Source organism: Lonchura striata, chromosome 1A (assembly GCF_050655825.1).
Source record: "Lonchura striata isolate lonStrDom1 chromosome 1A, ASM5065582v1, whole genome shotgun sequence".
Lineage (NCBI taxonomy): Eukaryota > Metazoa > Chordata > Aves > Passeriformes > Estrildidae > Lonchura > Lonchura striata.
The window spans coordinates 19,788,637-19,813,380 of NC_140741.1; the positions used below are offsets into that span (position 1 = coordinate 19,788,637).

Consider the following 24,744-nt stretch of genomic DNA (forward strand, 5'->3'; position numbering starts at 1 on the left):
CTCGAGAGGTTTCCATCTGGGGAAGGAGGTGAGTAGATCTTTTTGTCATTTGGAACAGATCTCTGGTTAGCGAGCAAACCCAAGCCAATGGGTATAAAAACCTTTTACCTGAGGCCAGTGCAGGTATCTAGGGCAGTATTCACTACACCTGCCTTTTTGGTAACCAACATTGATCAAAACACTCTACAGGATGAGAAAAAACACCTGTCTGATCCAGTGCTGTAATCATTATGTTCTAATGCTCTGTAAGTGGATGACTGATGCCTTTTTGAATAGGAAAATAATGAGCAGTGAGAACAAACAACACAAATTCTCTTAATTATTCATGCTAACATTCATGAAACTTTTGAAATGTGTGAATATTTTCATGAATAAATCATTGGTCACTGGCATGCTTTAAAGGATTTCAGAAATAATAGTGGAATAAGCTTGTTGCCATTACTCATGAACAAAGTTATGAATAATTTTCAATATATGACTGCTCTGTTGTCTCGTTCACTGAGCATGAGATAGATGAGTTTAAAATAGACATCAGTAATTCATTGCAAAGCTGAGAGAAAATTTCTCAGGAATCTATGAAAATGCTATGGTCTATATCAGAAACCTAATTTTTCCCCATGTTTAGATTTTTGGTAATTTTTGTTTCGCACAAGGTGGAACGGATTACAAAAGAGAATACTCTGATCTTCATGTTTGAAGATCATCCTATCTGCACAGAAATAAAGAAATCTTTATATATTCAGGCTACCTGAAATCCTGAGCCAGAAAAATCACTAAGCAAGAAAATTATTTTAAATTACTAGGTTTATTTTATCACCTTGGTTTCCAACACTAATTTTGACAATGATTCAGAAGAAAGACCTATGGAGATATTTTTGTCTCATTACACCTCTCTCAAAAAAGCCAAAAAACCCCAAAGACAAACACCAAACCGCAAAACACAAGCAACCAAAAAACTAAGAAAGCCCACACATGGCCAGAGTTTACTCAGAGCTTTTCTAAGAGCTTGAGGGAAACCCTGGGAAATGCTGGTTTACAGAATTTCTTGCCTATTTATATTGTGGCTTCTCACAGAGATCTTTATTGCTAGCACTGCAAGAGGTGCCCTGTGCCCATTATCACATTGCATTTCCCTTTCAGCAGAGTCTGATGAAACAGAGCTGTTCCATGAACAGTTGTCAAAACACTGGCATATTCTAATTACAATACTTGCTATGTTTCTGTGAAAGTCAAATTCTGAGCTCAATTGCACCAGAATAAACCAGACACAAAATCACTGGAGGCACCCCTGACTTGAAAGAATGCAATTAAGATCAAAATCTAGCCCATGGAGTCTCAAGAAATACTGGAATGATAGGAATCAAAGAATCATCTTGTCAAACAGAAGACTCTGAGCAAAGCAGCAGGCCCTAACTGTGGTTTCATTTAATATGTATCATATCCTTAAAAATGAATACATGAGGCACATGGACTACTGAAATCCCACTGCACATCTTAGTGGCATTGGCAAGCATTCTCTAGGAAGCGCTTGATGGAAATGAGATGAAACTCACTTCACCCTAGCCTATCCTCTTGGGACTTCAAATTGTGATACATGAGAGATATTCTTTGAAAGACCTGCTGATATATAACCCTCTCTGTGGGGAATAGATGGTGCCAGACATAGGTAACAATATAGATTATAAGGCAGGACAGGCAGTCCAAGACATCAGGCAGCTCCACAGCCTAAAGAATTTTTACATAGCAGCAAGCTCAGGGTGTATGGGAAAAGGAGACAGCCCTTTAATGCATCTTCAGGAGTGGTCTTAACTTTTGATTCTGCCCACTTCAATCAGGAAAGGGTAGGGAGGTGGTGGGTAAGTCAGCAAGGGATCCCTCCTTGATTTAATATGGAGAGCTAGGGAATGCAATCTGCTAGGTGCAGGTGTTTGGCAGTCAGCTGATGCATGGGGAAGTAGGGAACTGTATTTTTTGGGCAGCTCTGACACAGGACAATCTGTGGAGACCCTGGCAAAAACTGAAAGATACCTTTGCCTGTGGGATGTTGCCAAAATATAGAAACTGGAAAAATGGGTAGGTGATGTGTGTGGAGTTTGTTTAGCTACAGGTGTTCTCAGTGCTTGGTTGTTTCAGCAGCCTGGTTCTCAGAGATGGGAATCTCTAAGATGGGTTTAACAAGGCTTGAAATGCTACCACACAGTTTAATGCTACTATACATTAAATACCAGCATACAATTTAAGCTTTTTAAGATTTAAGCCTACTAGCATTTGTGGAAAAGTTGTCCCTGTCATTCATATGAGCTGCATCTAAACCCCTTCAGCTTTCCTTAGCCTTATTTCTGTTGCCTATCCCATCCACCCACTTGAACAGCCAGTAGAAGGTCAGGGCAGCAGTTTCACAAGTGAGTAATCCTCTTTGGTGCCTCCAAATTTCTCAGAATTAGCTGAGAGTTGCTTCAAGCTATGAAGCCAATTTCCAAAAAAATGGTCAGACATAGTCTGAGCTTCCCAGCTTCAATTTCTTCCCACTTTTTACTCCAGTTTAACCCACCCAAGCCATAGCCTCCAAGTGACCAAACCAGGATCAGCTGAATCAGCTGAACACTAGATGCCCTTTTTTTCACCTTGGGATTTAGAAGGGGGAAGCTCTGACTGGCAACAGACACCAGGAAGAATGGAAGGATATCCTTTTCCCATACACTTGTTTCTCTCCCTCTGCTATAGCTGGCTATGAAGCCTCTCATTCCTTGGTCCTGGGGACGCTCTCCTTCGCCTGCCTCTGGCACTAGAGGGGCACGGAGATCTGGGCTCCGGGATGGAAATAAAACTCCCCGTGGCTTCCTACTTCTCCTTAAACTGAACTCAACTTTCAAAGAGGTCTTGATTTCACAGAAAGGGAATTGGCTTCATTATTACTGGCTTGTCTGAGTTCCCCATGCTGCATTGCTATGGAAACAGGACCAGAAAATACGTATTTGCAAGTAGGTCATGATATTAGTGGAGAAGAGAAAGCTGGGTGAATGGGTGAGTGGGTTAAAGGAGTGAAGTGGGACAGAGCTACCTCCTGGGATTATATTAACAACAGTGAGGGATTTCATAGTAGGTGTCCTCAAAAGACTTTTGAATGAGACACCAAAAGAGCTGAAAGACCCAAGCATTTTCAGTACCTGAGAACCATCACACACACAGGGATTCAGCCCAGAGGTGACAACCAAAGTGGCAGTGGGCAGTGGGCTGAACACCTAGGAGGAAAAAAAACCAAAGTTTTTTTTATAGATTCTGTTTTTAACTGATGGCCTCAGTTTCCTCCTTTCAGTGTCTGTGTCTCTGTCCTGGATGAGGACAGAGCACAGCCAGACTGCTGTCCCTTGCATCTCCTCAGGACATTCTTAATCACACATGGTCCAGGTCTCCCTGAGCTCTGCCCAGATGCAGTTACAGCCGTTTGGGTAGAGGATACTACTCACAATCCTGGGTTTGGATGGGAGAAAAGCATGACCTCTCCTTTTTATAATTTGCCCTCCATCCAAAACAAGTTGGGGATGTCCTAGACCCCCCCCAATATACTGTGCCTTGTTCCCAAGTAGACTGCAATGCAAAAATCAGAGTGGTGAGGGAAGGAATGGAGGGGGCAGCTCAGTGGGGCACAAGCTCAACAAACCAGTGAGAGTACTGCACTTCTCACTCTCCTGGTGAGAACAAAAATATGCAGTCCAGGCTCCTGCAGAGGGGAAGCTCCCCTTCCTGCAGAGGGGAAGTTCAACCAAACTTACAGTTCAAGAGATCCTAAAGCAAAGAGGAAGTGTATTCTGTGTAGCTTAGAGAGGTTTATAGATGAATCACCAAGAGTGGCTGGTGTCATAAACCATACAATCAAAGCTGGTGTGTATTCAGACAGGGGTTGTGATTGCAAGTGATGCAATACCACAAAGACAGACAGCTTGCATACTTCTGCTCTCCTGTATTAACCTTCCTTATAATTTTTTATAGCTTGTGGATTTGCTTTATCCCCCAAATAGCTGCAAGCTGTCAAGCAGAGGTTAGACCTTCATCTTTTGTCCTTGCCTTTTTCCTTCTGCAAAGAGAATATCTTTCTCAAGAGACAAGGACAAGCCAGTGTGTGCCAACACACTGGTTGATACATAAAAGTGGGAATAGATGTCATTCTGGCTAGATTTGCAATAAGAACTTCCAGCTGGAAATAAAGCCATCTCCTTGCCCTGGAAGGAACTTTAGGAAATGAAAATAGTAGGAATAGACAATCTTACAGGGGTGGGAAGATGTGTCCCTTGTTCTTCACCCATCAGAGGGGTAAGGATTCACCCATGGGCTGGTGGGGATGAGTTACAAGCCCTGACAGCCTCCCCTCGGATCTGGCAGTGGGCACAGCCATTCTCCAGGAGCACCTGGCATCAGGGCCCTCTGGCTGGGCTGCCATGCAGGGAACGAGCAGAGGAGACCCCAGCTTGCCTTTCCCCATTCCCTGGTGCTGGGGCAGCCACCAAGCCCAGCACGGGGCAGACCGGTGACAAGGCGCAGAGCCAGGAGAAGTGCCCTTAGCTGGAGAGATGGCCAGAATTGGCTTTTGCCTGACAAGAAGCAGAAAGCACTTTGTCCCTTCAGAGCCGCTGATAGTCTTACTGTGGGGCTGCACCAGGACCTCGGTGCCTGCCCAGAGCTCTTTCTGGGGGGCAATTTTTCTCTCACAGCTTGATTTCAGCTCCCTCTCAAAGTGTCAGGTCGCTCCTTCTGGCCCTAAGCACCCCGTGGCGGCGGCACGGGAGAAAGGAAAGGGAGCCCAGGGGCACGGCTGGGACCGACACAGCCCTCCCGGGGTCTCAGCCGGACCGGGACAGAGGGACGTGCCAGACCCGGCCCTGGAGCATCCCCTCCCGCAGCACCCTGCTTCCTGCTCCGGGCAGCGAACGCCAGGGGCAAGGATGCGGGAAGCGAAGCCGCAAATGAGCCGGGGAAAGCCCAGACCCTTCCCACCTCCGGCAGCGCCCCGAGCCCGCGCTCCCCTCCCCGAGCAGGACGCGAGAGATGAGGCAGCGGGAGCTGCTCCCGGGCACAGCAGGGATGCGGGGGGCTCGGGAGCGGCACAGCGACAGCCCCCTCCCGGGTACCCGCATCCCTCCTGGTCCCGCAGGGCAGGGATCCCGCCCGCCCGACAGCGAGCGCGCACCGCGGGCAGGATCCGCTCCCCGCTCCCGGTGACATTTTGCAGGAGTCGTCGACAAACATGTCACAAAGAGATTTGGGAACGGTAGCCCGGCAGATGAACCTGTGTCGGAATGTAGCTTTTGTAATGAAACCCCCTGTGTATAGCGTTTGAAAAATGTGAAGGTTCCTCTAAATCAGGCTACTCTCTCCCACTATACCATGATAAACTCGGTTCTGGGATTAGTATCGCAGCTGAAACTCGACAGAGAATGGCTCTGTGCTGGGGACAATCGCTTTGACTAATCTCCTCTCGCTGCTTTTCACCAGTGGCCCGCTCAGCTGTGACCCATTCAGCAAAAGTTTCCCTATGGTCTGTTCTGCTGCTTCTGCCAGGAAGCAAAAGCTCGTTTCTTAGACATTATTTCCTTGGCGGGAGCTTTCCTATGACAGCAGAGGATGAAATCCTAGGTGCGGCGAAGAAGGGGCGGAGGGTAGAGGACGTGAAAGAAAAGCCAAGAGGAAAAAAAAAAAAAATTTAAAAAAAAAAGGAAAGAAAAAAATTTAAAAAAAAAAAAAAAAGAGAAAGAGGAAACGTCAGTAAAAACCAAAGCTTTCCTACCTGTGATCCAATTAGCAGAAGTTGCATCTCATCCCGCTGCAAGCGGCTCGCTGGAGCGGTGGCTGCGGAGCGGCCCCGGCTGTGGCGGCGGAGGCATGCGGGCTGCGCGCCGTCAGCGCCCGCAGCCAGCAGCTTTATCTTCCTCTTCCATATCTTCCACAAGGAGGGAGGGGGATTGGGCTGGGGGAAATACAGATCACTTGGTACCGTGATAATAGGGGGAAAGAATAACAGGTTGGAAGCTTTAAACAAGAGGTGGCATTGTCCGGGCTGATGGAGTTTTTGTCTCGCTCCCTCTCGCCCTCCCACACCCACAGGCGCACACATATACACACACACCCTCGGGAGTCGCTGCTTTACTTCAGCCAAGCAGAGCATTAAAAAAAAAAAAAAAAAAAAAAAGAACCACAATAGTACTATCAAGCCTGGCATAAAGGTTTAGACAGAACTGGAGTAATTAAAAGCAGGTGAAGCCGGGACTCGTGAGTGAGCCGGTAATAATTTACACTTCCCCAGAGCTCGTGGGGAAATGAAGGTAAGCTGCCGCCCTCGTCGGGCTGCTGCGAGCGAGGGAAGCGGGGTGCCTAGGTGAGCATCTCGGGTGAATGTCCGAATGTCCTCGCCGGGTGCTGCGGCTGTGGGTCCGCTCTGACCGCCCGGAGGGCTGCGCGGGGGTGTGTGATGTGTGTGAGAGCCAAGTGGGCTCGATTAGCTGCAATGGGAAGGCAATTTCTGCAGAGAACATTTACAATTTTCTTTCAATATGACAGGATTAGTTGCTGTTGAAGGCTCTCCTCCAATAAAATCGCGCTGCTCTCTGATTTGGTGGCTTTGCTGAATAGAAATTACTGGTTCTTGTTATCTCTGAACACACTCTCCCGTCTTCCTCATCAGGCACTCCCCTCTTTCTCATCACAAGTCTTTATCTACAATTTGCACATCAGAACCACTTTTAATTTTGGTTGTTTTTTTTTCAATTACCTCTTCCCCATCTTTCCCTGAAATATTGTCCTCTTTATTTCTGGTTTTTTTTTTTTTTTTTTGTTTTTTTTTTTTTTTTTGGGCAAATCCTTGATAGCTGTAAGTCTAAAAGTAATGTATGCGAGGAGAAAGAGAGAAAGAGATCTTGCTTTTAGATTATAGCAGTCATCGGAGGCTCCACACATTGTGGAGAAATGTTACGCTAAATCCAGTTCAGTTTCTTAAACTGATTATTGTTCTGAAATTTTCATGGGGAGAGGCTTCCTTTGCACAGTGGCAAATAAATTAGGGAAAACAGATACATTCTGAGAGCAAGAATTAATTCTCACAGGGTGTAAAGAATTTCTCTTTAACTAATAGTCACTAGGCTAAGAAGTATTCACCTCGTTTAAGAAAATTTGCCAGTTCTATGGATGTAATCTAGATATAAAAATCTTTAGGTTTTCTTTGTTTTTATTTGCCTCTCTCCTGGACCAGAACTGATTTTGGTCTGAAGTTTGCTTTTTCCCTTGGGATAGGGCTGTCAAAGTGGGAAGCAGGAGAGCGGAACCCATCTCATCTATTGTCCAAAGACTAGTAGGGGGAAGTGCTAAGTGCAGAAAAGAGAAGTGGACTGTATGAAGGCAATCCAGGCTTTTGGCTGCTGCCTCCCCTGACCCATCTCTTGTCTTGAAAGGCTGAAGGAGCCACAGCACAACCACTCCCCTCCACTTCACTCCAACCTCTTCCCCTCAAGTATTTCTTGGCCTGAGATTGCTCCAGGAAAAGAGCTGTCTACATGACTCACATACATATAGATGTTGCTTCTGGAAAGGTCCTAGGGGTAGATTTACCCCAAAAAGGGTGATGTGCCTTTGGGGTAGGGCTGCTGCCTGGAAGGGTTCAAAGCCAGGCTGGATGGGGCTTTGAGCAACCTGATCTAGTGGAAGATGTCCCAGCCCATGGCAGTGGGGCTGGAACTAAATGATCTTTTTTGTTCCTTACTACCAGCTAATTTGGAGATGGGGAACTCTGAATTTTGGAGGTACTTGTCCTTCAGCATTACACAAGGCTGTGTTTCTCTACCTGAAAGCACTTTCACATGATTTAAGGGCTGGATTACTTGTAGCTCTTCAGGAAAATCAAGGCAACTGGGATCTGACTTCTGCCCCTTGGTTTCTCAGCTTTCACAGAAAATTTTGCCTGGACTTCACAGCAGAGTTGGAAGACACCTATCCAGGCAACTCAGACAGTATTTGGTATCGGGAGGCTGGAAGCATGCCATAGGCACGCTGCAGCCCCAGGGTATTGCTCCCTTTACTTCAAGTGCCAGGGCAGGGGACAGCCACCTCCACATCCTGGATGTCCCTTCCTTTGCCAGACAGAGCCTCAGCCCCGTCTGCCCCCTGCGCCTCCCACGGCTTGTCGCTCAGACCTTGGCACTCAACACGCTTTAACATTCACTAATCAGGACGATCAGCAGCCTCAAAAGTCACAGCGCCTGCATCTTCTTTTTCTTCCCCTTATTATTATCATTATTGTTATTCTTTCCCTCCCAGCGAGTGTTTGATTGTGCACGTTGATTTCTGGAGATTTAATTAGAGTTCAGTCACCGCCAGCACGAGTCAGCCCTTCCCACAGCGGGAGCAGGGAGCGGGTGGCGTCCCTGCCCTGGGATGACCCCGGCAGCAGCACGGCAGTCTCGGGGACTCCCCAGCCTCCCTCCCTGCATTGCAGAAAAGGACAGAGGTCCGGGGCTCGCTTCCCTCGCACGGCTGGAGTGAAAGCTGGAGGTAGCTCCGAGCTGGCCCTACCCAGCTGCAGGGGGCTCCCCAGTGCCGCGCTGCTCAGCGCCGTGCGGTCGGCACGGACCGCCGGAGGGACATCCTCCGCCCTGCCAGCCTCACTTCCTCGCAAGCGCTCCCTCGCGCCGTGATCTCCCGTGGGAATAAAAGCCCAGTCCCGAAAACCCCTGGCGTGTGACCCTCACCCCTCCGTGCCTTGTCTGCCGCCCGCCCGGCGAGAGCGGAGATTCCCCCCACCCACCGACACGCGTGTGAGCAGCGCTGCCTCCCTGAGCCCGCCGCGCCCGGCTCTTTATCAGTCTCGGCAGGTGCATCTTGATGGCACCCGGTGACTCCGTGGTAATTGGCACCTTTTAAGTTTGACAGAACATCCGTCATTACTGGCTCTCCTCTTTATAGATCTACGTGCTAGACACGCCTCCTGAGGGGGAAAAAATGCCGCTTCTGAACTCAAAACGTTTAGAGCTCATCCCTCTCCCCCACCCCGCACACTTCCCAGCCGCTCCAAAGCCCCTCATCCACGGCTCATGCAAGAAGAGGGAGGGCGAGGGAGCCGGGTCATTTACAGTGCGCTGGACCGCAGTGGACTAAAGTCTTCCTAGAACCACAGAACAAAGCACTCAGCCCTTCGTTGGGAGGAAGCAAAAAGAAAGCTCTTGAGGAAGCGAGTATTTGCTCATGCTGAGCTTCCCCTCCCGCAGAGGGACCGGCAGTCGCTCCCGGGGAGCACAGGTGAACTTTCAGCAAGGCTATTTCCAAAAGAAACTGCATCCTTATCCAGAGATGCCCAATGATCACTAGCAAGAATTTGCTGGGGGCTCTCCTTGGTTTTGGCTCTCCTCCCAAATGGCTCCTTCTCCCGGCGTGGAGCTGCCTCGTTGGGGTTTGTTCAGGCAGGATAAGTCCCCTGTCCCCATGGATATATAGCTTGGGTGGAGAGGGAGGAGTGGTGTCCCCAGCAGCTCCAAGGGGAGCTTTTCTATCATGTTCATAGGGGTGAGCTCCCTCTCTGATTGAGCTCTCATCTGCACCTGTGGGTCACAGAAACTCTGCAGAAACTCAAGGTTCTCTCAAGGGAGAGGGAGGCTACCAAGGGGCTGGGCAGATGGTCCCCATGCTACCACAGCGCCTACTTCCCCCTTCTCAGTGCAGGGAATGCCTGCTTCATCCTGTTGCCACAGAGCTGGTGTTAGAGGGGGCATGAGAAAGGGGTAGACTATGACTTCCCTCTCATTCCCAGAAGCTTTAATGTCCACCTAGAGCCAGGGCTGTTTTCTGCTTGCCAAGTTTCCTAGGAGGAGGGAAACAGGGAGGGTGCATGCTTAGATGTGCAAATTCCCAGTGGATGGGGATCTGATTGTTCATCTCCCTCCCAGTATGTTCCCCATGGTTTAGGTGACTGGTTCCCCATCCAGCACACAGCTTTACTGGGGAATGAGAGAGCAAGGCCAGAGAACAGCCAGCTCTGCTAACCAAAATTCTTGATTTTCCTCTGGAGTCACAGTCCTCTCCCCAGTGCCTGCTGGAGGTGGACATGTCACCTCCCAGGGGAAAAAATTGGATCTGAGAGCCATGTTTATTGAGAACACCCCTTTCCTGTGAGGTTTTGCCAACAGTTTTAGGCAAACAGGACTGGGAAGAGCAGGATGAAGCCCTAATTTCTCTGTGCAAGAAAACACCAGGTAAACAGATTCTTTGAGCAAATAGTGAAAGGCCCTTGTACTTCTACATTTATTTACTCATAGTCTTGCAGTGGATAGCTGAGTTTAATGCAAGGGGGAGGCAGGTGCCTGAAAGATGACGGGAAAGTGCTGGTGAGAGTGGGACAATGGAACTGCAAATCATCCTGACAGTGTGGAACACAGAGAGAAAGAGGAAAGAAAGGAACAAAACCAAACTGGGACAAAAGCAAGCCAGACTATGTGAAAATAAATTTCTAATAATGAGGAAATGAAATTAGTTAAATAAACTGATATTCAAACCTTTGACAGAAAATTATGTATAATTCTTGCTGCTAAAAAAACAGCTGGGCAGTGCATTTCTAGGAGTGTTGTAAACCACAGTTAGATCTGCCAGGGTAGGCACCGAAGCATTGACACATGGTAGCCTGGATCTCACTAGTGCCAGGGAACTAGGAACATCTTGGTTTCTTCTCAGTTCAAACTTTAAAGCCCTCCAGAACAGCTGGCAAGGAGGGGTGTTGCTTTCACCTTCCAGCTACATTAAACCGCCTTGTTAATAAAAAATCATCAAGCCTTTCTTTTCCATTTTCCCTGAATAATGATACTCTTTTTTTTTGTGTCCTTTTTGAGTCTCAAAGCACAACATACTGGGAATTATTCAAATCAGATGAAAATGGATGCAGTGGAAATTCCCAGCAGGCTTAGATGGGGCTCAGGGTCTAATTCTTAGAGCCAAACTGATCCTCTCTCTTGTGGAGCAGCTAGGTGGCGAACTGGAAAATCAAATCTACTGTTTTATTAAGGATAAGCACAGTATCTGGAGAGCATTCTGCTAGGCACAGCAGAACTCATGGAACACTTTTTAATATAAGCATACACATAGTTATCATCCTAGCAATAAACCCCTATAAACTGCAGATCTCCACTGCAGTTTTTGTTGGTTCGGTTTGGTTTTTGTTTGGGTTTTTGTTTGTTTGTTTTGTGTAGGAATAATTATTCTTTGCAAATGCTACAATGAGCCAGGTGGGTGGATCTGAAACGAGCTACAGAACAAACTGCAAAATAGGCTGAGAATCAATGCCAATTTTGTCTAGATTTGGGAAGACAGTGACTGATAATCATGATATAGTATATGTCCAACTTTGTCAGACATACTTCAGAGTACAGACAGAAATGTTTGTTTCAGGAACAAGAAAACAAGAAAGAAATATTTTGCCTCAATTTATGTGATATAGGACACAAACATTAAGGAGGGCACGAGAACGGATATGATTTTGTTTATAACATGATCAGTTTTATAGCTGTGACACAAAGTTCTCAGAAGGAAAGAGTAAATAAATTTCTCTCTAAATTGTCTACAGGTGTGTGGAGTGGGTTCTCTGCCTCATAAAAGCTTTACTTGGCGTTGACCATAGAAAAGCAGACCCTCCTTGAGCTAAATCTCAGGGATTCATATCCTGAAGCGTCTCTAATGGGGGGAAAATGGGAAAAACCTGAAATGGTCGGAGCCGCCGGAGGAGTTCGGAACCTCCGCCTGCAGCACCCTGGAGAGCGTCCTGCCCGCACCGGCATGCCCCTGATTCCCTGTGTCCCTGTGTCCCTGTGCCCGTGTGTCTGCACACAAACACACACACACACACACACACACACACACACACACACACCCCTTTAAACGCCCTTTGCTCCTATTTGTGCTTGCTGCTGTTCAGCAAGCGCAAGCCAATGATCAGCTGCACGTCCCTTGAGGTCACATCTCCAGCTATGAATCCCACAGCACCTGGAAGATGACTCCCTGCAGGAAGCTGGAGAACGGTGTTTCTGTGCCTTTCACGTACTCCTGAGCTGCAGCCAGTGGCTAGAAATGAGGAAGAGTTCAGAGGCCTTTGAGAGTGTTAAAGAATCCCAGAATGGGGAGGGGTGGAAGGAAGCAGCAGAGGACACCTAGTCCAACCTCGCAGTGTCCTCTCGAGCAGGTTTGTCAGGTCTGCATTCATCTGGTGTCTGAATATTCCAAGAGAAGAAGTTCAAACACAAAGAACACAGTAACCTGAAGCTCAGTGCTAGGAAAACTCCTTTCAGTACAGGCTTAAGTAAATAGTTGTGTTATTGAAAAAGAGGAATTTTTCTGCAGAGAGTCTCAGTTACTGGAAATCTGCCCACTTCACTCATGTTGTACACAAGGATGATGTGTGGACATGGGAAAGCAGGTGTCAGGCAGATCATGCACTTCTTTTAATTTTAATTAGCTGGGAAAAAGACCAAGAGGTATTTCAAACACAATTTTTTCTCAGAGCAGCTAGATCGTTGTCAGCTTTATGTGCACTCCAGTGACTCCAAAGAGGCACCAAGGACTGTCTGTGTGATGAAGAGGTTTAAAGAGGGTCACAGTTCAGGGGGAAAATTTCTCCCCCAATATTACTTTACAAACACACTCAATCATTCATCTTCCCTGGGCATGAAGTCAAGGGTTCCATCTGCTCTTTAAGTACTCAAGCCCACATTGGAAGCTCTCCTGCAGAGTAACCCTGTAGCCACTTCCCTTTTGAACTTTGGATTCTGCCACAGAGTTGATGCAAAATCTGATACTGATAACTGTTCACCCAAATACACATAAGGAATGAATGGTTATCCAAAGCCAATGTGAAGTACATCAATCCAGAAACGGAATTCTTAAAATAGGAGATCCTGAAATTTTTTAGTAAGCTATTTCAGCAAGCAGCTTAGATCCTAAAAACCAAAACCAAAACCAAAACCAACCAAACAAACAAAAAAACCAAAACCAAACCCCAACCCCCCCCCCACAACCCCCCCCCCCCCCAAAAAAAAAAAAAAAAAACCCAAAGAGGAAAATGAATTCTGTTTCTTTTGGGGAGAGGGTATTGGAAACTATGCCTTCTAGGTTCCTTGTGAACATTTTTATATGAGATTCTTGTTTTCTCCTCCTCAAAATGCTGTGTTTTGTGCCTTTTGTTACTTACTGGAGCACTGATGCTTGCAGAAGAAAGACACTACCTGATTAAATGGCTTAACTTCATGTTGGTCACACTCAGCTGGGATGAGAATTCAAGCAATAATAGCAAAACCACTTCAGCCATTTCATTTAAAACCTAGCATTAACAGTGCTGGATAGCACCTTCTCCCCAGTGTCCAGTGAGCTGCTGATTAGAATCAGAGTGAGAGTAGCTTTATTTGCCCTGTGTCTGCCCTGGACAGACATCACTCATTATGCTCAAGAATAACATGACATTATTTTAGTCTTTTCCTTCCCCCCACTGCAAGTGACAGGAATGACAAACCTACCAAAGGGTTTGCACCACACAGTGCCAGGAGTCCTGAGATGTCTGAGGTGTTTCTGCAAAGAGGCACAATATTTTATAAGTATCAGGCCTTATTTGGCTCTGATAAAGTTCCATGTTGTTGTGCCTGCTCTGTTTTCAACCCCTGAACCATAACACTCCAGTGTCCTCTGTAGATATGGCCTTAAAAACACATCTGTGTGTTTGCCCTGCTCTTGAACCTGAGTTTCATGTTCTTTTCCTACATTCTTCACTTCTTCTCCTTCACAGCTTGAATTTCTCTTGAAGTTTTTTTATCTTTGTCTCAGGCTTAGAGCATGAGAAAAGGAAAGAACTTCCAATCTGTAGGCTGGCAAGTTTAACTTTCTCCAGCGATGGCCAGATTCAGATATTTCTGTAGAAAAGAGCCAAGCAGTTTAATGACAAAATCTACCTCCACCTAGAAGGCTCCTCCTAATCGGAGAATTATGGTTGCATAAATTCTCCTGCATGTTTTTGTTGCCTCTTCTCCTGTTTATCTTAGCATTAAATTCTGCAATTTAGGATATTGCTGATATGTCTAGAAACATCCTGTTCTTTGAACCTTGGGAAGTTTTCAGACCTAAGGTCATCCTTGGCTTTGAGAACTACAGTATAAGTACATGTTCTACACTTCAAAGGCCTGTGAAAAAAGGTATTTTCTTATATGGGTTTTGAAGTTGATACTTAGTACCTCAACTGACGATCCTGCAATGCTTTGTTTTTTTGTCTGAAGTGGCAAAACCAGTGATTTCCCATCTTGTAAAAGCAAATTCCCAGATTGGAATTATTCATTGTATCCTTATGTTTTCTGTATTTTTTCCTATGTCCCTACTCTCTAAAGGTTAGAATTCCATTTTTTTTCTTTACCCTATGTTCAGCCAAGTGTCTCTGTTTTTTATTTCTTCATGGCAATTGTTTTCCCCCCTTTCTGCTCCCTGTTTACAAGTGTCTTTCTTGAGACAAGTTCATTTTATTGCAGATACTATTCTGGATGAAACCACACCACTTAGATAGATGGTCTGTATAACATCTGTATAATGTTCTAATATGATTGCCCAATATTTTTTCATAAATCAGCATAAACCTTGTTACTTAACATCTTTCTGCCTTATTTACTTAACTAAGCTCTGAACACACCTTTGCTAATCTGTTTTGATTTATATTTGTGTCACTAGTATGTTTAACTGAAAAACATCAGCAAAATACAACAGCATATATATTTTTCTTCTTTAGCATCTACTGCTTTTTATTTTTCAACACTAAGCTTTGTTAACTGTGCTGGTGTTCAGCCATTAAATTTTTAAAATGCATTCAACTTTCTTCACTTTTTCTATTGCTTTCATCCCAGCACATAGCCCATTCTCAATTCACTGCACTCTTCTGAACTGCTACTGGAGTCTCTTTGTCAGAACCAATTTGCAAACTCATTTATTTATTACTAATGTTCGAGTGCTAAGTTTCCACTCTTACTTCATTACATCATTCCTCTCTTACCTGCTTATTGTTTGAAAGAGAATAAAACTCCACCAAATGGAGTTGTTTGGAATTCCCCTCCTTTCTACTTCTAGCAGTTTCACTGAATTGTACTTACTCAGGTCATCTGTGTACCTACAGCTTCTCAACCTTCAGCTTGTAAAACAAGATAAGATCAGTAACAGTTACCTTTACATATCCCCTAATTTAATCTTTTACTCTTAAATACTTTTTCTTGCGCAGCTTTGAACTGTAGCCAGTATGGTCTTTCCATAAAAGCTAAAAATCCTACCATGTTTTTTATCTCCCACCCTTCATTATCAACACAAAAAGAACTTCAATATATTCCTAAGCATGCTGGAGAATTTACTTGTATTTTGCTGAAAACTACTCCCACCTAGAAAAGGTCAAATGTGCCTGTGGAACATGACAATAAGAAGCCATTCTTTGCCTCTTTCTATGGTTTTAGGTTATTTATTGTCAAGAGGATATATTTAATTATGACAATTTTTTTATTAAAAAAAAGTAACAAAATTTTCTGATTCAATTTGACTCAACAAACACACATTTATAGACCCTCTGTCAGTATTTCTATATTGTACTGCTTACAATTACCTGTTTTCACATTCCTCTGCATTAAGTTTTTGGTTGAATTGATTTGCATTGGAAGGAATAGACTCTCCTGAGGAAAGACATGACAATAGTTTTGTAGCTCAAGCTGGTATTAAATCAAGTATAAGCAGACTTTCTAATAAGCTTTTAAATTAGAAGGAGAAAGCTCTCAGATGAAGTTTTACATTGCTGCAGTGATTATTAAGAGCAATGAATCATGTGAGGTCAAGCTCAGCCAGCAAACTAAATTAGTTTTAGAGCACTTTTAGAATTTGTCTTGCAGTCACATTTTTAATACTTAATACTGTTTGGTGATCCAGCAAGACTGCAGATCACAGCATGTGGCAATCTTGCACAGGAACAGAGATTTCTATCCATGGCTGTCTGATTCCCTTGTGAATCCTTAGAATGAGAAATAGCTAAAAATCCCCTTCCTTTCATATGTTTTTTTTCACATTCCAAGTTATCAGTATCTGCTAGGTCAAACACTGTTTAATCAAACAATACTTTCATAAAACCATATTTTCTACTGGAAATACCAAATTATTTTAACTTTTACTCTTCCTCATTGTATCACATTTCAACAACTGAATAGCATTTATTAAAACATGTTCCTTCTTGCATCACTTGCAGAGACAACAGATGGTGCAGTGAAACTCTGTATATACCTTTTCAGAAGAAGAAAGGATGTGTTTTCTTCCAGAGTGAATAGATAGACACTTTTTGACATTAATGACAAACATGGTGAGTAAAGTTAGTTGCATTCAATTATTCCACTTGAGATATTAGCATGTCAATCTTTTTTAGAACCTTTAGAAGTCACTCTCCAGTGCAAACTTAATAAGTGCTGAGACTGTTAATATTCTGTTCTTGATTTTTCTCCTCAAGAAAAGATATTCCTGAGTACCTGAACTGTCAAACCCAGTATAGTGTATTTTTAAAGATTATACTTAGCACTACAGCTGAATTTGTGCACAGAAATTGGCCCAAGTAAAAAGGCTACTTCTGTAAACCATTATAGACGGCTTTTTCATGCATATTTCCATATGCAAGATAAATATAGATATTGATATATTTTTTAAAATGCTGTCATCATAATTATTATTCTGATAGTTCATGAAAATGATTCATGAGAATGCCTAAGAGAATGCTCAGTGTTCTGTACAAAAGTTTTGGTTTAAAGGGCCTGAATGTGGATGTTATGTTCTCACCTGGACCTCAAGGAGTAAAGAGCAAGCTCAGGAGTCAGAGTTATTACTTTGATACTCACTTGAGTGCCAGATTTCAGAACGGGTCCTTCAAGTACAGGTTATACAGCTCTTGTACTCCAAACACAAGGCTGTTCAGACAGAACTTCTGAATATCTACTCTGTGTATGGCTGCTGAGCAGAGCAACTGCTACTGAAAATCAGGACTTTGCTTTGAAAGGTTAGCTGTTTAAAACATGAAGAACTTGGTAAAAATAAAAATATAGGCTACAATCTGTCTTAGCTTCCTTTTCTCATTTGTAAATTCATTCCTGTGATTATCCTCCTCAGAGGAGTGTTGTGAGGCTTTATTAACTGAAGTTTTCACATGTGGAAAGGTACACATAGCAAAGATGCTATAGCACAAATTATTAGGAGAGGAGCAGAGAGGCACATATCTATTTCATGTAATGGGTGGGCTATTCATTCCTCCTCCTCATGTCTCTGGTTCTACAAAGTTAAAATTTACATGGCCAAATACTCATAAAATAACATTAGATTCATGTTCACAATTAATATTTCCTCCTTGTGCATCTGTTTCATTGATTTAGGATCCATTCCCTGGACCAGTAAGCAGAAATAGATCATGTTCAGTATATAGATCATGATCATACAGTTCTTTAAAATGTAAGAAAAATGCATCTGTCGTGGTTTGACATGGAAAAAGAATTTTTCCGGAAGGAAGAGGTCAATTTGGATATTGACCAATTGAAGGTGGACACACCTCTGAGAACACAGAGGGGTTAAAAGCAGAATTCCCAGGAGAACTGGCTCTCTTTGGTTCCGGTCAGCCGCAGTGCAGCCTCTCCCCTGCCCGGCGTGGCTGGGTGGGGAGGGGAAGCCCCATGGCCTGACTGAGGTGGGCCCAAGGGTGGAGGGACTGGAACCCCTGCAGATGGAAGGGTGGAGAAATCTGGGATGTCTCCGTTCCCCCCACCAGAGTCTCTTGGCAGCGGTGGCTTGTCAGCAATTTCACCTCGAGGAAGGAGAAGAGCAAGGCGGGGGGGTGCTGCAGGGTGCCCAGCTGCCTGTGGGAGTCAGAGAATCTGGGCAGAGAGCCAGCCAGGGAGTCAGGACTTTTAACCCTTCCTTGAGAAATGAAAGCTGTGTGAAATTTCACTCCTCCTCGTTTGAAAGAGAGGAAGAGAGAGAGCTTGGACCCTGGGATGTTAGAAGGAGAAATTCTAGATGGGAGGGAGACAAGGAGTAGCTTTTAGCTAGACTTTTTTCCTTTGTAGCCACCGACTGAAATCAATCTTCTCCTCCAAGAGAGATTGTATTTTAGGAGGATGCCAGTGAGCCAAGAGACCTGCTTCAGCTGGGAAAAGACAGAAGTGGAGCGAACAGAGAAAAAAGTTAGGGGGTTTGTGGTGGTGCCCCTGTCTTCAAAGAAGGAGAAGAGAAGAAGATCTCTGTTCTCAGACCCCTGGCCCCAGGGGAAAATGGGGGGGACTGTGGTCCCAAAAAATAAAAAACTGAACTGTTGTTTTCTCCCCTCTTGGCAAGACATCCTTGAAAAGACAAATCCTAAAAGCAGTCTGTCCATCCATACATTAATAGTGAGAGCACTGTGCATAAAAAAGAGAAGGGTCACCATAGCAAACTTTTCTCTGGGCGGTGCCATGTGTGACATGGAAGCACAGGATGTGTCAGCTGTGTTTCTTTGGGGGTCTGTGGCACAGGAGAGACTCATGATGGACTGAGTATTGATTGTCTGGAGGGTGGAAACCTGATTGGAGTCCAGATTGTGTCTCACTGTGGTTTGTTGGAGTTGGGTGGTGGGAGGAGGAATGCTTTGCAAAATTTTCATTTTGATTTTTGTGTGTTTCTTTTTCCTTCCTTTCTTTCTTTTATAGTAGTAGCTTAATAAAGTTGTTTTTTTTTTTCCTGTTATTAAGCTTAGGCCTGCTTTGCTCTGCTCTCGATTGCATTTCACAGCATTCATTTGAGAAATTGCATTTTCATAGAGGCACTGGCATTGTGCCAGTGTCAAAACATGACAGTATCAAAAAATATCATTTTATTATCCGTTAGCTACAGTAGCTTGGGAATTTTTTATTCCTTGTTTTTTTCAGCACATTTTACAGAATTCCTGTTGCTATCTAATGGTCCTTTCTGTCAGAGATTTCCACCTCAGATCTACACTGATCTTGATTTTATAGAAAGAAAATGGCAATACTGGAAAAAAATTCCATATATCAATCCCAGGATTTTTGAACAAGTTGTTACCTGAGCTGAGCCCGAAAAAAAACGCTGGAGAACAAGGACCAAAATCTTTTCAATTCCAGGCAATAATAATAAACAGGGAAATAGAAACAGTACAAAAACTCTCTTTCATCATCCCAAGCCATCCTCTGGGTCTCTGAAGAATAAGCAACTAGATCTAGTCCTGCAAAATGAACTAGTTTTACGACATTAACTTGCAGACTCCAGAGCTTGAACCTAGACCCCTGAGTCTTCTTGTAGAGGTTTAGGACTTTGGATTCCTAAAACATAGTTCAGTCAGCAGGCAAGTGCAACCACTGACTTAAAAGAGTCCTGGCAAAGAATGACTCTTGGTGCTCAGTCTTTCTGCTTCTTTATATACCACTAGATGAAGTTTCATCCTCTGTGTGTATTTGTGGGCAAGAATATTTGGGACTTCTTGCTGGCCAGTTTCTGCCTATATAATAATAATATTGGCTTTGTCTGTGATAAAGTCATTTTCCTTATAGTGTCTTGTATAGGGCTGTATTCTGGATGTGTGATGGCAGCAGAGTTGGTAACACATGGATGTTTTGGTTATTGCTGAGCAGTGCTGACACAGAATCCAGGCCTTTTCTACTCTTTATTCTGGGCAAGAATTTGGGGGAGAACACAGCTTTGGCTGCTGACTCCGACTAATCAAAGGAATATTCCATATTATGTGGTGTTGTGCTCAGTAATAAATACAGTGGCAGAGAAAGTTTGCCAGGATTGACATTGCTTTGGGGCAGACTGAGAATATGTTGGTTGATTGTGAGTTATTGGATTTTTTTTTTTTGCACCACTTGCTTATACTGTTAGGTTTATGCTTTTTGGCTAGTTGGTTTTCTTTTTTTTTTTTTTTTTTTTAATTTGTGGTTTTGGTTTTGGTTGTTGGGAAGAGTGAGATAGTGGCTCTGTGGGGCTAAACTAACTGCCAGGATAAAACCACAACACTGTGGTTTTCACAATGTGATGCAGAAATTCCAAGCTCTAGATGTCTGCTAATGCATTTTAGACCATTGGGCTCAGGTAGTCCAGACTTTGGGTAGGACACCTGAATTGTTTTATTTCTTTCAGTAGAGGGGACAATCAAGAGAAAATTTGCTGCATTCACAAATTCCCATTTACTTACTTTCTTTCCCGTTCATTAAAAAAAGAAAAAAAATAGAAAACCAAATATTCTTTTTTAAGGTTTAAAATCTGGCAAAACTGTTTATTATAAGATAAGGTGCTTGTCCAGGATTTCTGATTAAGAAACTAATGTGGACTACAGGTTATAATTTCCTATGAGAAAATGTTTGAATATAAATACAACAGATGCCACTTGGGGTTGTCCTGTGTGTGGCAGGTCATGGAATAATGGCTACATAGGGAGTCTCAGGTAGATGAATTCACACAGGACTAAGAAATTGTGTGTGCTCTTACTGTGGAAATTACAACTGGCTGGAGAAGGCCAATTTCATTTTGTGACACCCATCAATGTTTCACAATTATTTTTTTTGTTGTTCCCTGGGAAGAGAACACTGAAGAAAGTTTTTTATTTCTGAGAGGTGTCAGAACACCAACTTGTGATTCTGTGAAGTCAGCCTTAGAGGAGAAGGGTAGGGGAAAGGTTTTCCTCCATAACCAATAGACACCAGGGAGATTTCTGTTGCCAAAAAAGTCTGCCTTAAAAACACTAACAAATAAAATTCAATAAAATAGAAAAAAAAAAAATTCTTCCTACAACATTAGATCTAAATGGTAGACTCTGGCAATTAAGAAGATTGAAAATAAAGGTTGAAGAATTGAAGAGCGTTAATAATTCTTATCATTTACTATCCTCAGACATATATATATATATAAATTAGATGTATTAGTACTTCAGAATTTGACAAGTATAGCTCAGAGCCGGCAGTCCAATTCTGCCACAGACAATAAATCAAGACAGTGTTCTAAGACGTGACTTATGTAATGAAGTATGATCTGCTTAGCCACAACACCCCCGTGGAAAATAAATATTTGTCTTCCAAAATCATACAAATACTGCCCATTGCGTGTTCTCTTGAACGGTGCAATCAGACTCACTACCACAAAATGAAAATACATATCTTTGTTAATGACTCCTAGGATATAAGAAATTAATGCCCAAAACACAGACACATGCAAAAAGGAGAAGGAAAATACAAACAAAAAGCTAAAGAACAGTTTCTATTTTGATATAATTTGTTTCCTACAGAAAACACCCACTACCCCAACTTAATGTGCAGTGCAGTTACCTTCTTTATTTTACTGTGATCAGCTGATTGGCATCTTTTGAGTTACTTTGGCTCTGTCACCACAGAGCAGGTTCAGCTCCTCTTATACTGTGTGGTGAGCAAGGAGGTGGGATGCCCCCAACATCAGGAGGAGTCCAGACAAGAACCATGGACATGGTCAGAAAGCTGGAGCACCTCTCCTATTCTGACAGGCTGAGAGAATTTGGATTGTTCAACCTGAAGAAGGGAGGGCTCCAAGGAGACCTTAGAGCACCTTACAGCACCTAAAGAGGCCCTATAGGAAAGCTGGAGAGGGACCTACCACAAGGTCACATAGTGATAGGACAGGGAGTGATGGTTTCAAACCAACAGAGGTAGGTTTAGTTTGATATCAGAAAGAAATTCTTCACTGTGAGCATTGTGAGACTCTGGTACAAGCTTCCCAGAGAAGCTGCAGATGCTTCATCTCTGTAAATGTCCCAGGCCAGGTTGGATGGGGCTATGAGCAACTTCGCCTAGTGGAAGGTATCCCTGCCCATGACAGGGAAATTGGATTTAGATGATCTTTCAGATCCCTTCCAGCAGAGAATTTCTGTGATTCTGTGGTTCTATATGATTCCTACAGACATGACTCACAGAAACTGATTATTCTGGGATTAACCCACAGTGCAGGGCAACAAGCCCTTGCAGTGATTAAACAGTCTGTTCTTTCCTGTAAGTATTTAGGGGGCAGAGGCAGAGCTTGCCACTGCTTTCCAACAGAGACAACCAATTTGAGGACATGTCTAACCTACTCAGTCTGTTCTTCCTGTTGTATAATTACTGTTTGCCTCACTGACTTACATCCTTGTTAATAGGCAGTCTCATTACAATGGCTCCCTCTCATCTCCAGTGAAAGCAGCAAGAAACAATCACCCGTTGTTTTTATCAGGTTCAGCCCAGCTCTGAGAGAGCAGCAGCAGCAGAGCTATTGTTATGATCTCTACCAGATCTATTTATACACAGGCATATGGAATGTTTTCCCTACACTGGTACTTTTCTACTCAAGTGCTATGGTTTACTTTTCAGGTTATCAATAACAACAACAAGAGCAATAATAACAGCAAAACAACAACAATAATAATTATTATATTAATAATAGTAATGTTAATAATAATTCTACCCTGTCAGCATCTGCACTTTCAGTAAATTTCTGTTGCATCCTTTTTTTTCCCCAGTTTTCTTGTTACTTGTCTTTCTTCCATATACTGCCAGGTGCCTTATAAGATCCTAGAGCAATAGTTTTCCAAATTTTGTGCTTTATATACCCTGAAAAACATTCCTAATGGTGCTGCAAATATAAGACTAGTGAGTATAGATTTATTTTTGTTAGCTGTATCTCCTGCCTTCCCTAGAAATAGCCAAAATACCTCCAGGTGGTTGTAAACAAACCACTGGAAAACAGAGATATAAAAGGTGAGTTTTCTGTACCTTGAGGTTAAAGTCAAGCAAAATTTCAGGTGTTCTCTGCAGAGTTTTAGGGTTTGAGAAAACTCCTCTCCAGCACGGATGCAGGGATGTGGTAGCAAGATGTATCTTGTGGGAGAGAGTTGATGGAGTCTGACATGCAACAAAAAGAGAGAGAAACAGTTTTTTTAGACTAAGGGCTATAACAGGTCTTTTTAAATCTGGAAGAAGTAGATCCCAGTGTTTCAAGGTAGACAATATATAATAATAACAATATACAGAATTCTTCTTTATTTGAAGAGCACAGGGTACCTTTGGGACTCAGCTCTTTTAGCAAAACTATGTTTTCCTTTATTATTTTTTGTTCATAAAATGCCACGGAAGTTGCACAAATAAGTGTACAGTGTTTTAAATGGTTTTAAGATCAGCACTGGTTGATCAATATAGCATATAGTAATTTTTTCATTTATATATTTCAAATTTACATTACTCAATAGAATATCAGTGACAATAGTAGCTGAGAAATAATTCAATGATTGTGCCACTCTCTGAAAATAGCTTTTTGCCACGGTGGAATAGATTTATGGAAAAGACAATGCTTATTGTTCCTATTGCAGCATATGTCCGAATATAAAAAAATCACATTATTTTTCAGTGAGAGTTCAGACTTTAAGATTTAGTATGTATACAATTCAGTAGAAATTAAAAATTAGATTTTTATACAGACTCAATGTTTGTTTATACCTGTAATAAAATTTAGATAAATTATTTCAGGCCTTTTTAATGATGTCTTTTGAGAGGAAAATGTATGCATTAAGGGATCCTTGGAAGAAATCCTTGTGGGATGTCTATATATGAACATACATATCTATGTTTAGTTGTCTGTATGAGAAAGGTTAGGTTGTTTTGGGTTGTAATAATAAATTAATTTTATGGGCTAAGGTTTTCTATAAGTTTTCTAAGTTTTTTTTGACTCACAAACCAGTTGCTCTCCCTGTCTGTAACTGTGACTCCAGGTGTGCTAGATACTTCTAGATTTATTTTCTCTGTGTTATAATCAAATATACTAAAAAACTACTGCTTTACCCTTCAGTACCCTTAACTGTAACAACTTGAGTGAGTGAAGGAAAGAGATTAAAATCTATTCCTAACAACGTTGTTCCTTCATCTGCCAGCAGGGTCCTCCCCACTGATGTTATTAGGCAGCTCCGAAAACCCAGGGGAAGCCCATCTTTATCTGGTAGAAAGACCCCATTCATTGGAATGGTTGTGGATTTGGATTGCTTTAGATTACCTATTTCTTATCTCTCATTGACTGCACAGAAGTAAGAGAAGGGAAAAAATACAAAAATAATATTCTATAGAACACTCATTCTAGACTGAAAGAGTGCTTATTTATATTTAATAAGCATTAACCCTATTCTTGCTTCTAGCTAAAAACCAAAGGTTTTTGTCTCTGAGCCAAAAATCATCATCAAGCATTGGGCTGCTGAAGAAGAAAGTGGTTTCCACATCTCAGGTATCCTCCTTGCTTTCATTTCTCTTCCCCTGCTAGAGCTGAAAGTGTACCATTAAACAGAGCAATGTGATCTACTGCCTTCTTCTGTTTTAGCAGGTGCTCTAAAAATGCTGAATTTTGAGCAGTGATTTCTGAGGGCCAGAGACCTGGTCCTTCCATCAGCTACAAGTTCTGGAGGTCTGTAGCTCCCATCTGCACATCCTGGGTGGATGAACTGCCACTGGCAAGGGTGAGCACGTTCAAATCTGCCAAGGGGAGAATGCTGCACCCACACCCCCTGAGCAGCTCTAGGGCAACAGACTCAGTTTGGAAACTGAGGGCTCCAGCTAAGATAAACCTGAAACCCGTGCTGTGAAACCCTTCTTTGGCAGTACTTGAGAAAATTGTATCAAGAGGCACAATTTGAGTGTTTGACCCTCACCATACATCTCACACCAG

At 43.1% G+C, this 24,744-nt stretch overlaps 1 protein-coding gene across 12 annotated transcripts in view; it reads right to left on the reverse strand.

The window, feature by feature from the left end:
* CHRM2 (cholinergic receptor muscarinic 2) overlaps nt 1-24,744 on the reverse strand; it is a 118,008-nt gene that overhangs the window by 82,465 nt on the left and 10,799 nt on the right. For 8 of the 12 annotated variants that reach the window (XM_085568820.1, XM_085568821.1, XM_085568816.1 and 5 more), the window contains one exon: nt 5,783-22,940. The gene's annotated coding sequence lies outside the window, so the exon portion shown is untranslated. The remainder of the gene's footprint in view (nt 1-5,782; nt 22,941-24,744) is intronic. The other 4 variants (XM_085568822.1, XM_085568817.1, XM_031507956.3 and 1 more) reach the window with 4 other exon arrangements.